General features: G+C 41.8%; 1 long non-coding RNA gene across 1 annotated transcript in view; it reads right to left on the reverse strand.

Moving 5' to 3' along the window:
• The window catches only part of LOC122563840, a 36,711-nt gene extending 24,479 nt beyond the window's left edge, over nucleotides 1–12,232 (reverse strand). The window contains exons 1-2 of the long non-coding RNA XR_006315753.1: nucleotides 12,046–12,232; nucleotides 7,130–7,227 (exon numbers count right to left, since the gene is read on the reverse strand). This is a non-coding gene — a long non-coding RNA (uncharacterized LOC122563840). The remainder of the gene's footprint in view (nucleotides 1–7,129; nucleotides 7,228–12,045) is intronic.
• Nucleotides 12,233–13,315: the final 1,083 nt, after the last annotated feature.

A 13,315-nucleotide genomic window follows, 5' to 3' on the forward strand; every position in this document is an offset into this window, starting at 1 on the left:
TACTCCAGGTGTGGTTTCACCAGGGCCCTGTACAGCTGCAGAAGCACCTCTTTGCTTTTATACTCAATTCCTCTTGTTATGAAGGCCAGCATGCTATTAGCCTTCTTCACTACCTGCTGTACCTGCATGCTTGCCTTCATTGACTGGTGTACAAGAACACCCAGATCTCTCTGTACTGCCCCTTTACATAAATTGATTCCATTGAGGTAGTAGTCTACCTTCCTGTTCTTGCTACCAAAGTGGAGGAATGGAATCTATGAGGGGGCCATGGCAGGCTAGGCAGAGGGGAGGGAGTTAGTATAGATAATAGATGAGGTAGAGAGGATTTGTGGACTTTCTGTTTGGTTTTACTCTCTTTTAATGCCTGGGGTGAACCTTCAGAGCACCAAGATGTGCCCCTTAAACTGCCTACCTTGGCAGCCATTATCGCTGACTTAAGCTCTCCAGGAACTGACTCCAGTTACCATCCACATTGTTGGAATGAAAATGAGATCATTCAGGACACCTCAAGTCAGGTTTGCTAAGTCTTGAATCCAGCTCTCAGTGTTTGTCATTCTGCTGTCACGATGGCATGGTCACTAGCTGTTGACTAATTAAGGAAAACTATCATGGATTTCATAAAAGGTTGATTGTGTCACAGTAACACGATCGAGTTTCTTGATGAGCTAGTAGAGAAGGTGGATCAGGGTAGCATAGCTGATGTTGGAATTCCAAGAGGCTTATGATAAAGTGCTACAAGGCAGCACAGTTAAAGCCCATGGAATAAGAGGGATAGTGCTTCAAGGATACAAAGAGACCATTGATTAATGGTTGTTTTAAGGTGGAGCAAGCTACATAATGAGGTTCCTCAGGGGGGCAGTATGAAAACCACTGATATTCTTGATTAATGTTAATGACCTAGATTTTGGCGTACAAAGCATTATTTCAAACTTTGCTGATGACCCAAAATTTGGAAGTATTGAAAACCATGAGGAGGATAGTGATAGATTTCAAAAGGACCCAAAGAGGCTGGCAGAAAGGTCTGCTGTAACTGCGGAAATTTAATTGAGAGAGATGTGTCAAGATATAGTTTTGGTAAGAATAATGAGGAGATGTGATTAAAAAAATTAAAGTATATAATTCTAAAGCGATGCAAGAGCATATGCTGCATATATACACTAACTGTTGGAGTTGGCAGGATAGGTTCAGAAAATGGTTACTGAACTTCATAATCAAAAGCATATAGTATAAAAGCAAGTAAATTGCGGTTATTCTGTGTAAAATACTGGGTTCAGCCTCAATTGAAGAGCATTGTGTGAAGTCCTGGGCACTGCACTCTAAGAAGACATATTCAGCAGACGATGATGGTGTAGAGGTAAAGTCGCTGGACCAGTATCTAGAGGCAGGTTAATGCACTGGAGGCATCTGTTCAAATCAAATCAGTTAATAAATTCTGGAGTTGAAAGCCAATCCCAGTAATAATGACTATGATATTAATTGCTGTAAAAAGCAAAGTCTTCTAAGGAAGAAAACCTGCTTTCTTTACCAGATCTAGCCTATATGTGACCTTAATTGTGTTGTGAAATGACGCTCAGTTCCAAGACAAATAGAGATAGGAAGAAATGCTGGTCATAGAGTCATACAGCAGAGAAACAGACCCTTCAAACTAACCATGTCAACCAGAATCCCAAACGAGACTAGTCCCACACACTCGAACAAGACTGCTTTTCTACGTAGGACCTCCAACAAACACTATACACCAGGTACATTGACAACATCTTCTTCCTCTGAATCCATGGCATGGAGTCACTGAAACAACTACACAGTGATAGCAGTGCGTTCAATCCCACCATCAAACTCACCATGGACTACTCTCTAGTATTTGTCTCATTCTTGGACATATGCATCTCCATCAAGGATGGGCACCTCAGCACCTCACTCTACCGCAAACTCATGGATAACCTCACGATGCTTCACTTCTCCAGTTTCCACCTGAAACATATTAAAACAGCCATCCCCTACGGACAAGCCCGATGCATACACAGGATCTGTTCAGATGAGGAGGAACATGATGGACACTTGAAAGTACTCAAGGATGCCTCCATAAGAACAGGGTATGATGCTCAACTCATCGACTGCCAGTTCCGACGTGCCACAGCAAGGAACCGTAATGACCTCCTCAGGAGACAGACACATGCTGCAACCGATAGGGTACCCTTCATTGTTCAGTACTTCCCAGGAGCAGAAAAACTATGCCATGTTCTTCACAGCCTGGAACACATTATCAATGAGGATGAGCACCTCGCCAAGACCTTCCCCACACTTCCATTTCTCACCTTTAAACAGCCACAAACCTCAAACAGATCATTGTTCGCAGCAAACTGCCCGGCTTTCAGGACAAGACCATACAACCTTGTCACAGTAGACATTGCAAGATATGTCAGAATGTCGACATGGATAACACTATTACACATGGGGACACCTCCCATACGTACGTGGCCGGTATTCATGTGACTCGGCCAATGTTGTCTATCTCATACGCGGCAGGCAAGGATGCCATGGTACATTGGTTGAGACTGAGCAGAGGCTATGGCAATGGATGAATGGACACTGCACAGCAATCAACAGACAGGAGTGTTCCCTCCCAGTTGGGGAACACTTCAGCGGTCTGGGACATTTGACCTCGGGCCTTCGGGTGACCATCATCCAAGGCAGACTTCGGGACAGGCAACAATACAAAATGCCGAGCAAGGCTGATAGCCAAATTCGGTAGCCATGGGGATGACCTCAACTGCCATTGGGTTCATGTCACACTACAGGTGACCCCACTGCACTACTCACACACAGACACACGTGTGCACGCACACACCACGCACACACACATATATACAGACTCCTACAGACCCATACACTCACGCAGGCCCTCTCTCATACGCTCACGCATACACTCCCACACTCATACACGCACCCTCTCACAGACTTGTACCCTTTTACACACTCACACATCCACATGCACACACTTATAAGTTTGTGGGGTGAATTTGTACTTGCAGAATTATATTTTATTTGGCTCAAAAAAGCCACAAATCCATGTAAGATTCTATTAATCCCTTTTTTTAAATTAGAATCAGTCTGAACATTGGGGCACAGACAGCCTCACACAGGGCACCTCACACCTTCAATGCATTATCAGGGCTGACATGGCACCAAATGTTAAAGTTCACTTGAGAACGTAACTTTAAGAAATTCTGGGATTTACATATGAAAGAACTGAAACCACCATGGTCAGTCTTAAAGATGCGAGACTTAATAAACAATCCAGGTCTTTTTCAATGTACAATTTCAATTACATCACACTTTAAACTTTTGCTCTAAATTCTGTGTCCTACGATCTTATACTCCACAACCACCTAATGAAGGAGCAGCGATCCAAAAGCTAGTGATTCCAAATAAACCTGTTGGGCTATAACCTGGTGTTGTGTGATTTTTAATTTTGTACTCCCCAGTCCAACACTGGCATCACCAAATCACACCTACCTACACTTAAAGAACAAAGAACAAAGAAAATTTACAGCCCAGGAACAGGCCCTTCGGCCCTCCAACCCTGAGCCGATCCAAATTATCGCCCAATTCTAAAGCATCTGTATCCCTCTGCTCCCCACGTAATCTTACATCTGTCCAGACACATCTTAATGAATCTACCGTGCCTGCCTCTACTACCTCTGCTGGCAACAAGTTCCAGGCACCTACCAACCGCTGTGTAAAGTACTTGCCACATGTATCCCCCTTAAACATTTTACCTCTCACCTTGAAAGCGTGACCTCTCGTTATTGAATCCTTCACTCTGGGAAAAAGCTTATCTCTACCCACCCTGTCTATACCCTTCATGATTTTGTAGATCTCGATCAGGTTCTCCCCTCAATCTCCTTTTTGCTAATGAAAATAATCCTAACCTACTCAACCTCTCTTCATAGCTAGCATCTTCCATACCAGGCAACATCCTCGTAAACCTTCTCTGCACCCACTTCAAAGCGTCCACATCCTTTTGGTAATGTGGCCACCAGAACTGTACACAGTACTCTAAATGAGGCTGAATGAATGTCTTGTACAATTTTAACATGACCTTCCAGCCCTTATACTCAATATATCATCCGATGAAGGCAAGCATACCATATGCCTTCTTGACCACTCTATCTACCTGTGCAGCAATCTTCAGGGTACAATGGACCTGAACTCCCAGATCTCTCTGCTCATCAACTTTTCCCAAGGCTTTTCCATTTACTGTATAATTCACTCTAGAATTAGACTTCCCAAAATGCATCACCTCACATTTGCCTGGATTGAACTCCATCTGCCACTCCTCCGCCCAACTCTCCAGTCTATCTATGTTCTCCTGTATTCTTTGACAGTCCCCCATGCTTTCTGCTACGCCACCAATCTTTGTGTCATCTGCAAACTTGCTGATCAGACCAACAGTGCCCTCTTCCAGATCATTTATGTATATTGCAAACAACAGTGGCCCCAGCACTGACCCCTGTGGAACACCACTGGTCACCTTTCTCCATTTCGAGAAACTCCCTTCAACTACTACTCTCTGTCTCCTGTTGCTCAACCAGTTCTTTATCCACCTTAGCCCGTACCCTTCTGAATATTTCTTATTCATGTACTTATCGAAATGATTTTAAATGTTGTAACTGTACTACTTCTTCATGAACTTCAATCTGCACACAAACATCTCTTGGTGTAAAAAAAATTGCCTTTCCTGTCTTTTTTAAATCTTTCTCCTCTCATCTGGAAAATATTCCCCCTAGTCTTGAAATCCCTCAGCCTAGTGAAAAGATACCTGCAAGTTACCTTATCTACACCTGTTATGGACCAGCATATGGCCACCACTACCCCTCCCCCAGCCAAAACATTTCAAGAAAGTAGCCCAGACCCTAACTTTGCTCATTGTTTTAAGCAGATATCGAGTTGATATTCCAGGAGAAATGCAGTCGGTCAAACCACTCAGTTTTAAACAAAACAGAATTTATTTACAAGATTACCGAATTAAACACAAACAAAACAGAACAGACTACTGAATAACTATATCGATCAAAAACCCAAAAGATCATTCCAACTTAATGATGCAGTTCCCAATACTTGCCACAATCCCCATAAAGACACCTTGGCACAAAAGGTAAAATCAAACACGGGGTCTTACACGGGAGAGAGAGGGAGATGGCAGCATGAAACATTAGGGCGGCACAGTGGCTCAGTGGTTAGCACTGCTACCTCACAGTAATAGGGTCCTAGGTTTAATTCCTGCCTCAGGCGACTGTCTGTGTGGAGTTTGCACATTCCCCCCATGTCTGCGTGGGTTTCCTCCGGGTGCTCCGGTTTCCTCCCACAGTCCAAAGATGTGCAGGTCAGGTGAATTGGCCATGCTAAATTGCCCATAATGTTAGGTGCATTAGTCAGAGGGAAATGGGTCTGGGTGGGTTACTCTTCAGAGGGTCTGTGTGAACTGGTTGGGCCGAAGGGCCTGTCTCCACACTGTAGGGAATCTAATCTAATCCTCTTCCACGCAGCTGTTGCTTGGATCAGCAGCCTCAAACTGACCATTTTTTGGGTTTTCTCGTGAATGAAATGACACCCATCATTAAGCATTGCTAATATGATAAACTGTTTACAAAATGTGTTTGATGTTGTATAAATATAAATGAAAAAGTTTATGGAATTTCATTCAGTATCCAACTTTCTGTCCTTGTTTCTGCATTCGTCTAAGCAATTGTTGTGCTGTGTGATCTTACAGTGCCTTTCCTGAATGGTCCTCATTTACTGGGCCTTCTCTGTGGCTGATTTCACCATAAGCTGAACCTAGCATCTAAACCATTGACTGCTGGCAGAAATTGCTTCCACTTATGAGAGAGAACAAATGTGGGTTATCCACAATCTCACTGGAAGGCACTGATACCACCACTAATGCTTATCTACTTATTAAGCTGAAAACTATTGGTACATATTCTGATATGATGATTTAAGCATACACTGCCTGGACATCTACAATGAGCCCTTCCCTTTTGAGCTACTCATATGCAAAACAATTAAAATTATCTCAGAGTTATAAACATTCACTGAACCGGAGGACAATTAGACAGGAGGAGATTTGACTTACTAATGGAATTACCACAGACTCTGGGTTGAGAGGATCATACAAGGACATTTCTGGTATAATGATAAAGATTCTCCAGAGTATGCAAAGGATTGTCATCTGTCCAGCGTGTGTCCATCTAAGCACTAGCAGAGTAAATTGGTCACTGGTGTGTTGCTCTCATTTTCTTTTACATGTCCCACTCAGGCAATAGTTTGTAACCACACTGAATCAGTCTCAGTGTTTTTAATGTGAACCATACTGTGACTCCTATGAACGAAGACATAAAGTCCTTAACTCGCTGAATTAGTCTCAAACTGAGTGATGATATGCAACTTTGGCATCTCATAATTGCTTATACAGTCGGTTCTGCTATAACACATATTTCTACAATGAGAATTGAAGAATTTAGACCGTTATTTGCAAAATGGACCTTTCCTGATCTGTGTTGGCTATAACGCAATGCCGACCCCGTTAGTTTCAATGGCATGGCTTTAGTGCAATTTTCTTATAAAGGAGATCGTACGAGAAGAGAACGATTGTGTTATATCAGAACCGACTGTATGGGTAAAAAAGGCGTTACTGTTGTTTATAACTCAGATGACTACAAAATAGAAAATCCTGCAGCTTTAAATATTAGTGTGCAGATCTCGACATCAGCATAGAGATAGTGGGGTCACTGAGAACATCCTCATAAGTAAACAAAGAGGGTAGGAACTCAACTATGACAGTATTTCCTTTAATTAATTTATAATCCCTTTCAGAGGTACCCATGCATTAAAACAGCAGTCTATTCTGCAGCCTGTGGGACCTGGATTTTGAAGACAACACAAATTAATGAAAATCTTTTTGAGCTGACAGTATAGTGGTGTGCTATTACTGGATAAGTAATCCAGAGGATGTGAGTTCAAATCCCATTACAGACAGATTATAAATTTGCATTTAGTTTAAGAAAACAAAGTGACCATGAATTTGTCAGATTGCCTTAAAAATTCAACTTTAAGGCAGGAAACATACCATACTTATCCAATCTCTTTCACAGATGACTCCAATCCAGCATCGCTGTGGTTAAATAGATGTGCCCATTTTTACGGTTGTCCATCATTTGTAACACTCTGAAAAATAATATTCTGCTGTAATTTAGTATAAAGTAAGGAACATATGTGCGATCTATCCCAGAAGCTTCAACCCCCAAGTATTTGAGGTTCTGTGAAACAGTAAGAATGAGGGTCAAGAATGTAGGGCCACAGATACAGGATTAAGTGTAAGAGGTTTAAGGTCGAGAGCAGGGGAAATAAATTCCTTTATAATGAGACATGTGAACCCCAGAATTCACCTCTCGAATGAGTGATTGAGGCAAAGACTACAGCAACACTCTATACCATAATTTTGTTTGATCTCACTGTCATGTGAACTGAGGTAGTGTTGACTAATATACTTTACAGGCAGAATGGGTAGAATCAGAAACCTGGGGGAGGAGAGGTTCAGCTTGACTGTCCTCCTGCAGCATCATTGTAAGATGAAGCTACAATGAGATGTTTCTTAATGAAAGTTAAGCTAGGCGATTCAACTGAACAGAGTCTGATGGGGTAAGGAAAGTATTAATGTTATTTATTGGAATGCATTTACTTAATGGAATGATAATAACTAATAACAGCATTCATTAATATGAATAATTAATATTAATTACTGTTGACATGCACTTTCAGGGTTAGTAATTGAAGCAAAATCTTTGCCTAACACTCCAATTTATGTTGGGTGAGTGGCTAAAGAAAAGGGGGCTAATTGGACATTGGAACAGGATGGGTAAATGTGATTAAAGCCATTTGCTCACATAGAGGATAAACACTAAAAAGAAACTGGTTTGGCCCAATGGCTTCTTTTATGTCTTTATATCCACAAGTTAGAGAGGGAGACAATCCAAGTGAGAGCAGGAAGCTCATCAGAAGAAGAACTAATAACTCGCTGGCATCCTGAAAAAGCAGCATTCTGTCCATTTTGAACACAATCATGTTGTTACAGGATACAATATACAATATCATGTGTATGTTTCTGAGCTCCGTATACCTATTAGAGTCAAACAGTATCTATAATTTGTAATTCTATAAATAGTTATTGTTACAAGAGAATATGGGGTGGCACGGTGGCTCAGTGGTTAGCATTGCTGTCGCATAGAGTTCGATTCTAGCCCTGGGTAACTGTCTATGTGGAGTTTATACATTTTCCCCATGTCAGTGTGAGTTTGCTCCAGTTTCCTCCCACAGTCCAAAGATGTGCAGGTTAGGTGGACTGGCCATGGGAATGCAGGGTTACAGAGGTGGGGTGGGTCTGGGTGGGATGCTCTTCAGAGGGTCAGTGCGAACTTGATGGGATGAATGACCTGCTTCACAGCAGTAGGGGTTCTATGATTTGAAGATAGAGGTGAACCAAAGTCAAAGCAGTTCATAATGCTAAACAGCTCCTTGATTACATAAAGTAAATTCATTTAAATATTCTGACACAATTTTCTTTAGCAGAGTACTTTGCATTACTGCTTAATCAGGTTGTTTGAATTGATTAATTGTTTAATTTGGTTTACATTGGTGAATTAATAGGTGTGCACTAAATGCATTAGTTATGGTACTGGTGTTACTTTATAATAATTGGTGCTGGCTTTGCTGTTTGTTTTCACACTGTAAAACTCCCCCTGCAGGCATAAACAGTGTGATACCATAAAGAAATCATAGGTTGATAGTTTGACAGGTAATATGAACACCTGCCAGAAGCATTTTATATTTCTTGGGGACTGTACAGCTGGAGGGATTTTTGAGGCACCCACAAACCAAATGCTGAGGATGGGGCCACCCACATGGATCAGGCGCTGGATGATAGCCCAGAGTTCAGGGAGAGCAAATTAGTGCTCATTTACCGAGTAAGAATCTATCAGATCAACTATGGAGGAATAGGCTTGAGGGGCTGAGTGGCCTCCTTTTTATGCTCCTCTACCTGGAACTGAATTTGACCTGTATGCCTTTTGACTCCAAAGTGAAAATGCAGCTCTAAAATATTTGCTGCTCTAGCTCTGCTTTAGCAGAAGAACCATTTATATCTACTCATTCTGACATGTATATATAGCATTTCACATTGGAATTAGGAAGACATCTATAATATTAAGAAGGCTCCTTTTGCAAAATTGCTGTTTTCTGTTCAGCATCCGCTATTTGCCCTCAATCCAAAAATCTCAGCATAGAGTGTGTCCTCATCTATTACACATGTCAGATGTTTATATGAAGCAAAGTGCTTTCGCTGCCTTCTTGCACAGCATGCCTACATCATTATATTCAAAGTAACAGTGTAATGTTGATACTTTTCGATGAAATCTGCACTATGTGTGTCATGTGTAAAGTCTCAGTCAGAATCCTCTTACTTAAACAGCTTCATTACAGAAAAGCTATCATAGCACAAATTAAAAAGTGCCCAGCATATTAAGGATCTGACAGCCCATGCAATCATATTAAGACATGTCAATCCCCGCTACACCAAGCAAACACTTCAGCAATTTAGAATTGAACACACTTGTCAGTTATGTGTGGTGACAGTATTATATATTTGTAAAGAAAGCCTTCTTTTTTTAAAATGAACACAAAGAATCCTGCAAAATGGTTCCCAGAAGTCACGTGACTTTCCTTGTGGATTTAGTTGAAATTGCCACCAAACAGTAATTATCTCAAGAAGAGTTACATCACACTGTAAATTTTTGTGTGTTAGGATTGAGCCCTCCACTATCACCTGAAGGAGCTTCGCTCCGAAAGCTAGTGCTTCCAATTAAACCTGTTGGACTATAACCTGGTGTTGTGTGATTTTTTAACTTTGTACACCCCAGTCCAACACCGGCATCTCCGAATCATATCTCAAGAAGAAGTCACCTTTTTAAATTCAATGAATATTTTCAAGGTGACAAATGTTTACCGGAAGTGTGAATAGCTCACCGTATTTCATGTAATCTCTCACAGGATGAGAACCATCCAAGCTAATGGCTGAGAGAGTTAAAAAGTAAATTACCTTGACTAAAAGTTAATGCATGGTTATATGTTCCAGAACTAGGCTAAGCCAATACCTAATGTGGAAGCAGGATTCAGCAGTTTTAACAATTTAAAATTTGAGCAAAACCCCGAGTAAGTACGCGGAGAGCTATCATCAAAGAACAGGCGCTGGATCAAAGGGAGCTCAAGAAGGAAAGGCATTCAGAAACCAAGAGCGAGACAATGGCCTTGTGGTATTATCGCTGGATCGTTAATCCAGAGACCCAGGCAGCATTCTGGGACCGGGGTTTGAACCCTACCATGGTAGGTGGTGGCATTTGAATTCAATAAAATAACCTGGAATTAGGAGTCTCATAACAACCATGAAACCATTGTCAATTGTCAGAAAAGCCCATCTGCTTCACTAATGCCCTTTAGGGAAGGAAACTGCCATCCCTACCTGGTTGGGACTACACATCTGAAAATGTGTTGCTGGAAAAGCACAGGAGGTCAGGCAGCATCCAGGGAACAGGAGAATCGACGTTTCGGGCATAAGCCCTTCTTCAGGACTACACATGACTCCCTACCCACAGCAATGTGGTTATTCTTAACAATTAGGAATGAGCAATTAGCCAGCAATGCTGTCATCCCATGGATGAATACATACAGAAAATTGCTCTTCTGCTAAAAGAAGGTAATCTGCAACTACTGTAACCAATACAAATCCCGCTAACTTGCTGAGTCCTCTCTACAGGCAAACATTGACTATTCAACTGCAGAAAATACCGGACCCTGACTCTGATTACAAGTTACACTCTCTTTACTGCAAAAGGAAAAGCTCCAAGACAAACACATCTGCAATCACTTTAAAATTCAATATTACCTACATCTTTTATAAGTATCTTTTCTCCTTACCCAATTTTAATCCTTGTACACTTTTTTCAAGCTAATAACCCTGTCACTTTTTGTGGAACAGTTTTGTAATCAATTAACCTTTATCTTATTTAAGATTCAAAGCTTTGCTGTTGGCTATTTTTAAATTGAACACTTGCTAAGCTAAAAAGGGAGCTTTATATGAGTTTTTACAAATTTGTAACTCAGGCCACTCTGATATGGTTATGGCAGCTGCTTAAAGTGACAGCATATATCTTCATATGCTGTGACACAGTTTTTTTTATTTAACATATTTTTCTAATCAGCCTGTGCAGAGATGTTATTACCTCTGGAGCAGGTGGAACTTGGACCCAGGTCAGGAAGAGTTATGCTACCACTGTTCCAACACAGGGCCCAGACGTTACACATCAGAAGTGGAATACAAACCATTGGAGACCAGAACTTGAACCTGCTGCCTTAAACCACATGACTATTCTTGCACCCAGTGCTTTTAGTTAACAGTGAAACACTGTCATTTTTCTCAAGATATTGTGTAACAGTGCAACATCTTCACTGTACAGTGTGACATGGTCATTTTCTCACTATACTGCATGACACTGATTTTTTTTTCTTTATTCTTTCATTGGATATTGTTGGATAATTGCCTTTGAATATAGCTTGTAAGGCTGATTCAGAGGGCAGTTTTAATATTGCTGTGGGTCAGTCTAGGTCAGGCTGGCAGATTTCCTTCCATGAAGGACATTTATGAACCTGATGAGTTAATATGTCATTTCAATGCACAGTTTTGGAGTCTTTCTTTCTAGTCCAGATTTATTCATTGAATTCAAATTGCCACCAGCTGCCATGGTTGGATTTGAAGCCATGTACCTGGAGCAATAATCCAGGGATTGCTAATGCAGTTAAAGATGGCATCAGAGTAAGACGCTTTAGCCAGAGATCCTCTACTCACCCAGGTTCTTTTACATTTTTGGGTTTTTTGGCCTCTTGCTGTAGTTTTTCTCCCCTACCCCCAACTTTTAACTTCTTAAAGTACCCTACCTGGAGGGAGTGGAGAATGGAGATGGAGACCAGACCAGCATGTCTCAGCCATACTGGGAGCAGAGTGAGCACGGGCCGAGTCCCAGAAAGTGAGTCATGTGCCGAAGACCAGAGCAGAGAGCAGAGCGATCACGGGACGAGGTGGGAGCCGGGTCACGGCTGGAGCAGGAGCAGTGCAAGACCAGCCAGGCCCAGAGGCAAAACGTAGATGGAGGCCAGTGTGTGGAGGAAGTGTGGCCTCATGTTCTGATGCCCAGCGGGCACAGACTCAGTGAAAAAGTACTATAACGTTATTTTTTCTTACATTTTTTAAACTCTGTATTGCCATGTTATTCTATTTTGTTTTTACTATTTCAATTCTGTAATAATGTTTTAAGTATCTGTAACGGGGACCCTGTACCTAAAATGGCACCAAGAGGCAACATTACAAACTTTTCACTGCACTTATTCAAATGCACCTGACAATAAAGGCAGTTTTATTCTATTCTGTGACATTATCACTATGCCACTGTGTCCTCTCATCAAATTACAGCAAGTTGGCATCACAGTGAAACAGACTGGGAAAAACGTGCAGTGAGTCAGCGTCACAGTGAAACAGATTGGGAGGAATGTGCAGTGAGTCAGAATCACAGTGAAACAAAGATGAATGTGCAGTGAGTCAGCATCACAGTGAAACAGACAGAGAGGAATGTGCAGTGCATCAGCTTCACAGTGAAACAGAGAGGAATGTGCAGTGCGTCAGCATCACGGTGAAACAGACAGGAATGTGCAGTGAGTCAGCATCACAGTGAAACAGACAGAGTGGAATGTGCAGTGAGTCAGCATCACAGTGAAACAGACAGAGAGGAATGTGCAGTGCATCAGCTTCACAGTGAAACAGAGAGGAATGTGCAGTGCGTCAGCATCACGGTGAAACAGACAGGAATGTGCAGTGAGTCAGCATCACAGTGAAACAGACAGAGAGGAATGTGCAGTGCATCAGCTTCACAGTGAAACAGAGAGGAATGTGCAGTGCGTCAGCATCACGGTGAAACAGACAGGAATGTGCAGTGAGTCAGCATCACAGTGAAACAGACAGGAATGTGCAGTGAGTCAGCATCACAGTGAAACAGACAAAGAGGAATGTGCAGTGAGTCAGCAACACAGTGAAACAGACTGAGAGGAATGTGCAGTGAGTCAGAATCACAGTGAAACAGACAAAGAGGAATGTGCAGTGAGTCAGCATCACAGTGAAACAGACAGAGAGGAATGTGCAGTGAGTCAGCATCAC

Source organism: Chiloscyllium plagiosum, chromosome 28 (genome assembly GCF_004010195.1).
Source record: "Chiloscyllium plagiosum isolate BGI_BamShark_2017 chromosome 28, ASM401019v2, whole genome shotgun sequence".
NCBI classification, from domain to species: Eukaryota; Metazoa; Chordata; class Chondrichthyes; order Orectolobiformes; family Hemiscylliidae; genus Chiloscyllium; species Chiloscyllium plagiosum.